The 12,477-nt window shown below is 41.0% G+C and overlaps 1 pseudogene; it reads left to right on the top strand.

Annotated features, from left to right (window-relative positions):
- Window positions 1–2,620: 2,620 nt before the first annotated feature.
- LOC114785945 (zinc finger protein 664-like) lies at window positions 2,621–8,118 on the top strand (annotated as a pseudogene).
- The last annotated feature ends 4,359 nt before the right edge of the window (window positions 8,119–12,477 follow it).

Genomic DNA, 12,477 nt, shown 5'->3' with positions numbered 1-12,477 from the left:
TAAAGTATATCATTTCCATTTACTAGATGCCCTTATCCAGAGCGACTTACAATCAGTAGTTACAGGGACAGTCCCCCCCTGGAGCAACTCTGGGTTAAGTGTCTTGCTCAGGGACACAATGGGATTTGAACCTGGGTCTTCTGGTTCATAGGCGACTGTGTTACCCACTAGGCTACTACCACACTTATGTGATACGACTACTTGTACCATGAATATTCACTTAAACGGGTAGTTGGGATGAAGAGGACAGTATGGACTGGATAATTTAAAAAGGTTAGGAGGAACTAAAGACTTTTTTTAAATTTGACTCTGTGTCTTATTGAGTCTTGATCAGCAAAACAGTGGAAAGTTAACAAATCAAGTATAATTAATAAAATAACTTTCTACCATGCAGATTTGCACCGGCTGACAGGCTGATCACACCAGGGGCAGGATGTAAATAACTTGCCTGAGTGGCACATTACCTTCCCTTTTGTATTCTCGATCTGGATCACTTCTGGGGATAACAAGACAACCCCCACAAGTGTTGGAGACCTTTGATGTTGCTATAGTTTGGGGTTCTGTCTTTTACTGCCTAGTGTGTAAAAAACATCTCCTTCCCGTAGCAGGTTTGGGTTTAGCACTAAAATATATCTAAGTTACATCTTAGATTCGTTTAATTTATGTGACAGGGGACATTAAGCCAATGAGAATGAAACTAAACACGCATGTATTGTCATTATACATCCATATATATTGTACTCAAATCAAAAACCCAAAGAATGCTTCTGCATCCCCCAGAAATGAGTGGGGCTTTCTGGCCATTCTCGGGGTGAGAAGTCTGTGGGAGAGATCTCACCCCCTCATGACTATTTGGTGATAATGGTCTGTGGGACAGATTACATTTCCTGGTTCTCGTGGATCTTCTAAGGTGGCAGGATGTCCCCTGTTGTGACAGGCAGGTCATGCCAGGAACCTGACATACTTAACAAAGAGTGGAGACCTGGCCTCCACAGTCACCGGACCTGAACCCAATCCAGATGGTTTGGGGTGAGCTGGACCAATAAGTGCTAAACACCTCAGGGAACTCCTTCAAGACTGTTGGAGAAGCATTTCAGGTGACGACCTCTTGAAGCTCATCGAGAGAATGCCAAGAGTGTGCAAAGCAGGAATCAGAGCAAAGAAACTAGAATATAAAAAAAAAATCAGTTATTTCACCTTTTTTTGTTAAGTACATATGTAACAGAGTAGTATGTGGTTAAATTATTTTAAATGGTGCAATGACGCCCTCTAGTGGTATCAAGGTACAGTATAGTAGGAGATCGCATGAAATTGCTCAAAGCAATTCAGGACACTGAATGGGTAGGTCACGTTTTGAGAGGTCTGGCATAAACTATGTTTTACTGGGTTATAAGTACACAGAAGTCATTATTTATCATGCAGTTTGGGTAGCGATTCTTGCTCACTATTTTGAGATGATTCCATGACATGTATATCCGTAGTTTTAGGTTGATTTACTTGTTTGATTATCATGCTAATTTTCTTCTACCCACGCTACCCAGAGAGAGTTATCCAGACCAACCGTAGGCTAATTCCCACCTACTCCACTGTACCTTGCATGTATTACAGGTAATATCGTTTGGATTTTCTTGTGTTTTTATAATGTTATATGGTTCTACCAAAAGTTTTGGGTTATGTTATATCTGTTAAGATTCGTTCATATAAGTTAGTTAGTTAGGTGGTAATCTGGTAGTACACCACTCAGTTAATGTATTTGTATTTGTATTGGTGAGTCTCATGTTTCACTGTGTTCATGTGGTTTCTTATTTAATTCTAAGAAAAAGGGTTCACTTGAATTATCCCTGGTGCTACGGATAAAATGTATTAATGCAGATGCTAAGAGTTTTGAGTTCATTATGCTTAAGTGTTCAGTGCTTTTCACATCACTATATGATCACCAAAGTGAGAGGCCTTATTTAGTTTGTTTTGCTTATTTGTACCTTTTATTACATTTACAACCACTGTATGTATCTGCATGAAGTTGTAAAAGAAAAAAAAGCAATTCAGGACACTGAATGGAGAGAGTTATCCAGACCAACCGTAGGCTAATTCCCACCTACTCCACTGTACCTTGCATGTATTACAGAAAAAAAAAAGGGAATTCGTGAACCACCTGGCTGTCCAAGTGTCTAATGGTGTGCGTGGAACCAGTAGAATGGTGCTGCGGAGGTGAACCCGTCACACATATGTCCACATGTGTTCATTCATATTTTTTATGCCTTCAGTGAGAATCTACCAACGTAAATGTAAAACTTGTTCCGTAGCAAAAACAAACGAAAATTGTACCAAAAATGCAAATCATACATTAGCTCAAGTGAATTTGAGCCAAATTACTTTTCAATAATTACTCTGACGGCAGCTACATTTACAATTTTTTTCTGCCTCCTGAGTCTGAACAACCGAATCAGAGCCGAATAAACCGTGAACCGGACCAGTGTCTACTGAGCCGAGTCCACTCGTGAACAGCCTCTCGCGAGTGCGTCTCGTTGTTCTATTTGTGCCGCTGTTGCTGTTGTTTAAACCGCTTTCAGCTACTTTCATCTTCTCTTTTTTTCACCAGGTTTTTTTTTTATCAAGGTCGCCACCGAAAACGTTTCTTCCAGCAGCCACGCCGGAAACGGACAGCTGTGAACCGGACCAGCGCCGAATAAAAACCCCAAAGCGGACCCGAGTTCCTCAGAACGCGAACATCTTGTAAGTCTGTCTCTCTTTTTTAAACTACATTTTGCATCGCTGCTTTTAGCTTTATGACGGGAGAATCACAGCTTAAATTCATTTTTATTGAAAAGAACAACGTCTTTGGCATTTTGTAATATTTATGGCCCCAACAAAGGAGGTCCTTCTTTCTTCCATGAGGTTAATGTGGGGAGTGCGCAAGGCAAACAGTTCTGGCCGGAGAATTCCTCCAGATATTAGATGCCATTCTTGATAAACGGTGACTTGTCAACCCACAGAAAAGAGAATATCCATTCTACTCTCACTGCCACACATCATATTTTCGAATAAATGACTCGAATGACTTATACTTATTATGGATATAAGTATAAGTCATTTAGGTTCATATGCATTCAAACAGATCTAGGAGGGGAAGACTTTTCAAGATTAGATTGATAAATAGCAATACATGTTGGAAATGTATAAAGTAGGTGGGTACATTCTTGTATCTAATATGGGAATGTAGCATGGTCTACCCCTTTTAGCAAAGAACACTGGGGTTCTCTGAGAAGTGGGTGTCCCCATGTTTATGCCTTCTTGGGAATATAACAGAAATACCAAAACTATATATATTCAGTCCTAATGCTTGAGAACCTCAGCTCTTTATATTATATAACTTGAAATTGGTGTCCTATGATGTAATGTTGGCCAGATTAAGAGACAAAAACTCAGAATCTAAAAAATCTTAAATCAAGATTACTAGACAAGAAAAATGAGAAAATTAAGTGATGCTTAAAACTTCTGTTAAAGATTATATCTCATTAAGATTAGTTTTCTTACCCCATTGGCAGATAATTTTGCTTGTTTTAAGCAAACAATCACTTAATTCTTCTAACAAGCTATATACATGTTAATCAGCACATAGTGAAACGAAATAACGTTTATTCGGAACCTGGCGCAACAATGATTAGACAAAGTTACATACTGATATAAAGTGCATGTGTGCGACACCGACAAACTGGACTACATAAAGTGCAAACATGGGACACGGGTAGTTCAGGAGTAACTTTTAACAAAAAAACATGTAGACAACAGTGAGGGCCCGAATGCTTCGGTACCTTTTTCTGGATGGTAGGATGGTGAAGAGTGCATGTGAGGGGTGTGTAGAGTCCTTCACAATGCTGGTGGATTTCCTGATGCAGCGTGTGTGTTAAATGTCTATTATGGAGGGAAGAGAGACTCTGATGATCTCAGCTGTCCTCACTATCTGGGTCTTGCGGTTCGATACAATGAAGTTCCCAAACCAGACAGTGATGCAGCTGGTTAGAATGCTCTCAATGGTCCCTCTATAGAAGGTGGGTGGTGGATGGGCTTTCCTCAGCCTCCGCAGGATGTACAGATGCTGCTGGGCTTTCTTGGCTGTTGAGATTCCAGGAGAGGTTCTCCTCTAAATGAACACTGAGGAACTTTGTGTTCTCCACACAAGAACCGTCAATGTTCAGTGGAGAGTGGTCCCTGCATTCTCTTCTGAAGTCAACAATCATCACCTTTCCACGTTCACGTCCACGTTCAGAAACAGATTGTTGACCTTACACCAGTCTGTCAGTCCTGGCACCGCCTCTCTGTACGCTGACTCATCGGTCTTGCTAATGAGACCAGACGGAGACTGAGGTCTCTCAGTCATGAAGTCCCAAGATCCAGTTAGAGAGGGAGGTGTTCAGGCCCAGCAGGCTCTGCTTCTCAGCACATGCGACCATGTGCTGAGGAATGATGGTGTTGAATGCTGAAATGAAGTCTTATGAACTGCATTCGTGCGTATGTGTCCTTATTGTCCAGGTGGGTGAGGGTCAGATTCAGGGTGGTGGCGATGGTATCAACCGTGGAGCGGTTCGGACGATTGCAGTGGGTCCAGGGTGGAGGGCAGCAGGGTCTTCATGTGTTTCACGAAGCACATAATCATGATGGGTGTAAGTGCAACGGGATGGTAGTCATTGACACACGGCCATGGTGGTGGCCTTGAGACTTATAGGAAAGGCACGGTGGTGCCCGGTGAGATGTTGAAGATGTTTGTGAGAACGTCTGCCAGCTGGTCTGCACATTCTCTGAGCATCTTCCAGAGATGTGGTCTGGTCTAGCAGCCTTTCGTGAGTTAAGTTTGCGAAGAGTTTTCCTCACGTTTTCCTCATGTCTGCCTTGGTTGGACACAGCACCTGATCACTGGTTCGATTTCCTAGCAGTCACGTTGTTCTGTTTGTCGAATCGTGCATAGGAGTCATTCAGTGCATCCGGTAGGGAGGGGTCACTGTCACTGTCACAGTCCTGTGGTTTGTGACAGCCTGGATGTCCTGGAAGTGGCTGTGAATTTTCTGCCTGTGTCCACGCTTTGGGTCGAGACAGTTTGGCCCTCGCTGATCTTAGGGCCACCTTGTCCCCCTTCCTGAAGGTGGAGCTTTGAGCAGCTCACGTACCTCTGCAGTCATCCACAGGTTCTGGTTTGGTCTTGTTGTGATGGACTTGGAGACTGTAAAGTCATCAGTGCATTTGCTGATGTAGCTCCTCACTGATGTCGCGTACTCCACCAAGTTGATGGTGTCTGTTGGTTGCATCCTCCCTAAACTTTGCAAGGCAGTGCAGTCAAAACAGTCTTGAAGACCAGGAATGGCTCCTGCCGGCCAGGTTCTCACCTGCTTTTGTGCGTCTGACGAGCGGTCTGTATGCTGGAATTAGCATAAAAGTGATGTGGTCTGATTGGCCGACATGGGGGCGGGGCTACTGTCACGTTGCCATCTTAACCAGAACATGAGACACGATAATAAAATAATAATAAAAAAGATTTAATTAATCTGCTAAATTAGGAGAGTGTTTCATGCCTTCTACTATAATGCTCTCACTATGTCTATATTTATATATATTTTTATATATATTTTTAAAACTCTGGCCCACAATTGTATTTAAATATGAAAAGTATATGAGTAAATTGCATACATTTGTCAGCTGCCCTATTTGTTGCTGTTGGTGAATAAGCCAAACTCTTCCCACTTCCCAGGCTACCATTATGGATCCCAGTCTGTCTCTGTCGTCCAATGATACCAGGACTGTAGCCCAGAAGAGCACACATGTTCCACTGAAGATGCTATCAGTTGTTCTTACACAACTGGACCACAATAAAACTCTGGAACCAACAGGAAGTGACAAGAAGAACGTCTCCATCTCTTCTGGTGAGTGAAATTAAATTAGCATAGTGACATGGTGTGGGCCTGTGACCATAACTGCCATTGTTGGACAATAAATTGTCCCTCAAAATAGTTATTAAATTATAATTTTGTCGTTTTAAGAGCATTATTATCTTAAACAGAAAGAATTTAATTACACAATAAGTACAAGTGCAAGTACAATCTTTCACACTGCATTGAGCCTTTTATTCTTCAATATATTCAAAAATTCAAATGGTCCAGTGGGTGAAGCGCACTTTGCTCACCCCTACATGATCTTATATACAACATTAAATAGCATATCTCATCCCATCATATGACTTATCACTTATTGCTTTTATTTAGCTAGTCCAAAAGAAAAATCTGAAAAACATTTCATTTCTGCAGACATCCCACATATAATATCATGCCAAGTGGCTACCATATTCGGTCGGCTTGACCTGGAACAGCAAAAACAACAACTTTCCAATTATGCCAATCATGAAAAAAAATCAAGGTTCTTTGAGTTTACCGGTCATCTGTGCGTATGTGCATCATGGTGTTGGATGCGCTCCAAAGCACCAGCAAGAGAGTTCACAGAGCGTTCACTGTGTGATAGGTCAGAGTATGCAAAAGGTTCACCAAAATGCACAATATTTGAGTTCACTCTGCAAAAGGCGACAATGCAAGTGCATATAAAATGTTTTGTTAGTAAAGTTGAATAGAGAATACATACAATTATCATAAAAGTTATAAAAAATGGTTAGTAATATGGAATATTTGCTTTAGATGAATCCAGGGTTGCCAGACATATGATAAATATACGATAACTTTACCCTGTGTATCAATATCAATAATTCCAAAAATCCCATATTGTAATATATGACTTATTTGCTTAGTGTTGTTGCAGGTATGAAAGACACAAAGTGTAAGCATATGCTTACACTTACACATATCTCAAAATACGATAATTTTAAGATGCTGGTACATTACGTCAACATTTAGGATCTTGCTACACTGGGTGAGTTTGTATGATTGTGTTTTTATGGTTTAAAATGTTTTTACCTTTACTACAGCTGGAACCAATGTCATCAAGAAAAGACCCAAGAACACAACTGCAGAGACGTTCCAATGCAAACATTGTAGCAGAAGTTTTAGACAAATAAAAAAACTTCAGTCTCACAAGAGGACTCATACTGGTGAGAAGCCCTACCAGTGTGTAGAGTGTGGAAAAGGCTTTTCACAATTATCAAGCCTTAATAGACATCAGAGGATACATACTGGTGAGAAGCCCTTCCAGTGTGTAGAGTGTGGGAAGAGCCTTTCACACGCAACAAATTTTAAATTACACCAGAAGATTCACGCTGGTGAGATGCCCTACCAGTGTGTAGAGTGTGGGAAGAGCTTTTCAAATCTGTCATACCTTAAATTACACCAGAGGATACATACTAGTGAGAAGCCCTACCAGTGTGTAGAGTGTGGGAAGAGCTTTTCAAATCTGTCATACCTTAAAGTACACCAGAGGATACACACTGGTGAGAAGCCCTACCAGTGTGTAGAGTGTGGGAAGAGTTTTTCACATGCAACAAGTTTTAAATTACACCAGAGGATACATACTAGTGAGAAGCCCTACCAGTGTGTAGAGTGTGGGAAGAGTTTTAAACAGCTGTCAAACCTTAAAGTACACCAGAGGATACATACTGGTGAGAAACCCTACCAGTGTGTAGAGTGTGGGAAGAGTTTTAAACAGCTGTCAAAGCTTAAAGGACACCAGACGACACATACAGGTATGAAACCCCACCAGTGTGTAGAGTGTGGGAAGAGCTTTTCATATCTGTCATACCTTAAAGTACACCAGAGGATACACACTGGTGAGAAGCCCTACCAGTGTGTAGAGTGTGGGAAGAGCTTTTCAAATCTGTCATACCTTAAAGTACACCAGAGGATACACACTGGTGAGAAGCCCTACCAGTGTGTAGAGTGTGGGAAGAGTTTTTCACATGCAACAAGTTTTAAATTACACCAGAGGATACATACTGGTGAGAAGCCCTACCAGTGAGCAGAGTGTGGGAAGAGCTTTTCACATGCAACACGTTTTAAAGTACACCAGAGGATACATACTGGTGAGAAGCCCTACCAGTGTGCAGAGTGTGGGAAGAGCTTTTCACATGCAACAAGTTTTAAATTACACCAGAGGAAACATCCTGGACTTCTACTGTGTACAGTGTTGTAGTTTTTTTATGACACCAGATTATACATACTGCTGTAAAGCAGGAAATTCTGTGTCCTCAATGTATTATGTCTTAATTTACCCCACACCCCCTCAATCTGCCGCCAAACTTTGGCCTCTCCCTCTCAAACCATTACTATCAACAGGTGGCCAAAAAGTCTACAAATAGCCTGAAGAGCCAAGAGGGGACAGTCATGAGGTGGATGGATGAACCACTGTATTCCTGTATCAAGGGCAGAAACATCAAAAGATTGTCTGATTGGTCTGCAGAGAACTTTTTGGGAGAACAGTGTCCAGTATAAAGACTTTCTTACAAAAAAAATCATTATTTGTTAAACCTTAGTACTGGGTAAAAAAGTGCTTATTGAAGTTATTCAGTTAATTATAAAGAAATTCACATGGATAGGTCAGTGGGCTTGGAATGCTCACTGTGGACCAGGGGAAACAGGAGATGTCCCATCGATGAGCTGAGCACGACGTAACTGAGCCTGGAAGGGGAGCACACCAACTGTACACATCCACTCACCTTGGTATTATGAAACAGTAATATGAGGTCAGGATTGGAATAGTTGCTCCAAAAGGGTGATTATCTTAAAGTGGTTTACCAAAAGACAAATGACTAAATACATTTTCTAATGTAGATGAATGTAGGTTAGTACTAAAAAGTGGGATTGTCGGGGGAAAAAGGTGTCTGATAAATGTATTGTAAATGGATATTCAGACAAAATTTTGAATAAAGGTGTTTGATTGTAATAGTCTTGAAATATGCGTGCCCATGACAGGAATGCTGAATACAAGAAAAAAATCCAACTTAAAAAGTCTATGTTTTATATCTCAGCAACATATTAACATTCAGAACAAGAACTATTGCAAAATACGTGAAGGTCTACCTAACTTTAACAGTACTGACAGCCTGGTGAATTTTAACCGCTAGGCCCCAGTTGTCATTGGTATAAGCTGAAACTTCCCATATATATTTCTGCCAACATAAATTGCATGTTTGACCAAAAATAAATTAAAGTAGATGAGAAATGAGAACGCATGTGTGATGTGTAATGTTCAATACTAAATTTTGAGTCTTGTGTGCTTCTGCTGTTTTAAGCTGCGTCCATTTTGGATCATCTGCAGAGTGAAGAAACTACTACAGTATGTTATAGTCTTATGTTAAAGGCATCGTGGGACCACAGTCTCTACCGATCTAAAATACGCAGATATTCTGTCAGACAGGGACGGATTACGGACCGGGCCAGCGGGGCCACTACCCAGGGGGCCTTGGGTTGCAGGGGGCCCATGGGGCCCCTAGCCCAAAACAATTTGCAACGCAAACAGTTTTTTTCACATTGGAGAACTTGCAATGCGTAAATCATGGGGAGAGACCTATCTTTTCCCATGGCAATAACCAGGCTGCTGAAAAGAAATGGGATGATTAGCAAAAGTGCTTTGATTTAGAGCATGAATTGTATGACATTCAAACTGCACGATCAGTTCTGGACAAGTTGTAATATTTTCTGACTTCTGTCTGATGGTTATCTCATTCGATGCTGGAACAGCAGGCAGCATGCTGTAGTAGACGGTTGCTGCCCCTCCCCCACTCTCTCACTCAGACTGTTGCAAAATTGTTCCATTTCCTCCAGTCAGCCAATCAGGTGTTGTGAGCACTTTTCACTGCAGATATTAAACCCCCTGCCAGTATCAAAACTCCTCATTCAGACACTTCAGCTTGAGAACTTGCTGTGTACTCTCTATACAGTCTTCTATACCTCTGTGTTATCACAAGATTAACAACCAAAAGCCTTTTTAAAGGCTCATTACATTTATATTGCATCTCTCTCTTTCTATCACACAGCTAACGACAACATTAACTGTAGCTACAAAGTTTGAAGGTAGGACAATAGATTTCATTTATCATTTGCCCGCCGTGGCTCTAGTTGGCAAGAAATTCACAGCACATATTATTTTGACCGCATCATATTTCTTGTTGGGTCTATATGTTGCCCCTTATACCATCGTCAGATTTATACATGTCAACTTGCATCTGGCAAGCTAACGCCCGGCCACCTCTCAACTACATGAGCGCAACATTCTGACAACCCACGTGCAAACTTGCCGTTTATCTAAGTTATTGGTTTATTAAATATGGCACGGGTGGTGGGTAGTATTTGTGATTTCGCTTACTTTACCATTTCATTCTGTTGGTGTCCTTGAATTGATTTGTTCCTGACCCTGCGCATGATATGACTGCCCGCTAGCTACGAGGATGTAATTGTCTTCTTTGGGAACGCTGCAAAGCAACAATTGCAGATTATAACAGGTACATGGCATTTTGATTAACTTTTATAGACATTTCCATTTCTGTTTCGAACTAGCACATTCTGGACTATTCAAACAAATAATGTTAGTTATGGTACGATCTGGTTGTGCTACGTTGCTGCCTGTCTCTATACACAGAGATGGGGAACCTGGTGCTAACATTAACGTGAGGTAATGGCATTAGCCTAGTCATTCTGCTTTTACAACACGGTACACCGCACTAGTTTGGACCCACAAGTGGCATGGTGACGTAGCAACTAGCCATCCCAGACAATTCTGACGTTTTGCCCAGGGGCCCACACGACCCATAATCCGTTCCTGCTGACCTTTCAAGTGTTCTGATCCTGAAACGTGCATGTGACATTTTATGAATTAATGCATGACCGTATTTTTATGAAAAGCTTTACTATAAAAAAGAAAAGAACCTGAAGAGACATTGCGTTGTAAAAAAAAATATAATAATTTTAGAGATGGTCGGCACTGGAGAGAAACCAGGCCAGTGTTTAGAATGTAGGAAGGGCTTCTCACATGCAGCACATCCCGAAGTGCAAGTTGTGAGCATTTCTGAGCGGTGAGAAGAGGCTTCCAGAGGATCCCGTGGATCTCGCGCAGGCGGAGCTACTTTGAACCGAGTCGGCGTGTTAGCTGTAAATACGCAATTCTGTATCGTAGCTTCCCTGAAAGCTCTCTACATATGAATATTACTCTATTGATGTCGTGGCAAAGAGGAGGATTCTGTCCAAAATACGAACAATCTTGAACAATCCTTCTCACCGGCCAGAGGAGCAACTTCAGCCAGAGACTAATTATGACCAGGTGTTCTACGGAGCGCCATAGGACATCTTTTCTCCCTACAGCCATAAAATGATTTAACTCTTCTCTATAGCATTTTTACTACAGGTCAGAGACTGTCAGTAGTTCCTGGTTAATAACTAATAACATTTTACACTTTTGTTCACACAACTCAATGTTCTAAGTGCAATATCTGATAATAATACACTTGTGCAATACTTCTTTTCACTTACACTAAGTTTTAGTGCAATAGGTAACTAAATTATGTGCCAGAGCTAATTACTATTCTATTTTATTTTACTTCTATTTATTGTTATGTTTTGTTGTATTTTACATTTTTTTTTTTTTTTTTTTTACTTTTCTTCCTTCCCAGTAGATTAATTAATTAATCTGAGCAACTGTATAACCAAGAGCAATTTCCCTCTGGGATTAATAAAGTTCTTTGAATCTTGAATTCTTGCGTGGAACTATGAATATTTGAATGTATTTAACCAGTCAAAGTTGGTCTGGGTCACACCTCCAAATCCATTTTCTTTTCAAGCCAGCAGGTATGCTAACACCTGATAACAATTAGCTTTTTTTGAGTTCATTAACGTTTTCACTACCAATGTTGGTATTGTTTATGGCTGTTCTACATAAACATATGAAACATAATAGTTTTTGTGTTATTATAATCACATTCCATTTGTGACACAAAACCAAGGCATTCAAATGGCTTCACATGCTTTTTCTTCCCACTGCACAAAATAAATATATGATTAAAAAAATGAATATCTTCTCTTGATTCTGGGTGTAAACAGTAATATTAAGGTTCAATGTTAAAGTGAAGTGATTGTCACTTGTGATACACAGCAGCACAGCACACGGTGCACACAGTGAAATTTGTCCTCCGCATTTAACCCATCACCCTGAGTGAGCAGTGGGCAGCCATGACAGGCGCCCGGGGAGCAGTGTGTGGGGACGGCGCTTTCTTAACCGCTAGGCCACCGCTGCCCCAAAAAGGTAAATGCAGACAGTGTAGAGGAAAAACAAAGCAAACTTTTTGGTGAAACTGATCGGAACTCATTACATACCTTTTGAGATCATGCTGGCAGAGGTGTGGCTGTGAGTGTGATACCAAGGGTTCGGTACTATCTAGTATTGGTTGCTTAGCGGCACCTCACCTCATACGGTGTTCAGAGAAGCAGTGTCACGTGGTAATGTGTACAGTACACATTATATGGTAACGTAATCAATCACATATTGATTTGTAATACTAGC

The sequence above is a fragment of the Denticeps clupeoides genome, chromosome 1 (genome assembly GCF_900700375.1).
Source record: "Denticeps clupeoides chromosome 1, fDenClu1.1, whole genome shotgun sequence".
Classification (NCBI taxonomy): domain Eukaryota; kingdom Metazoa; phylum Chordata; class Actinopteri; order Clupeiformes; family Denticipitidae; genus Denticeps; species Denticeps clupeoides.
This window is presented reverse-complemented; position numbering and strand designations above follow the sequence as displayed.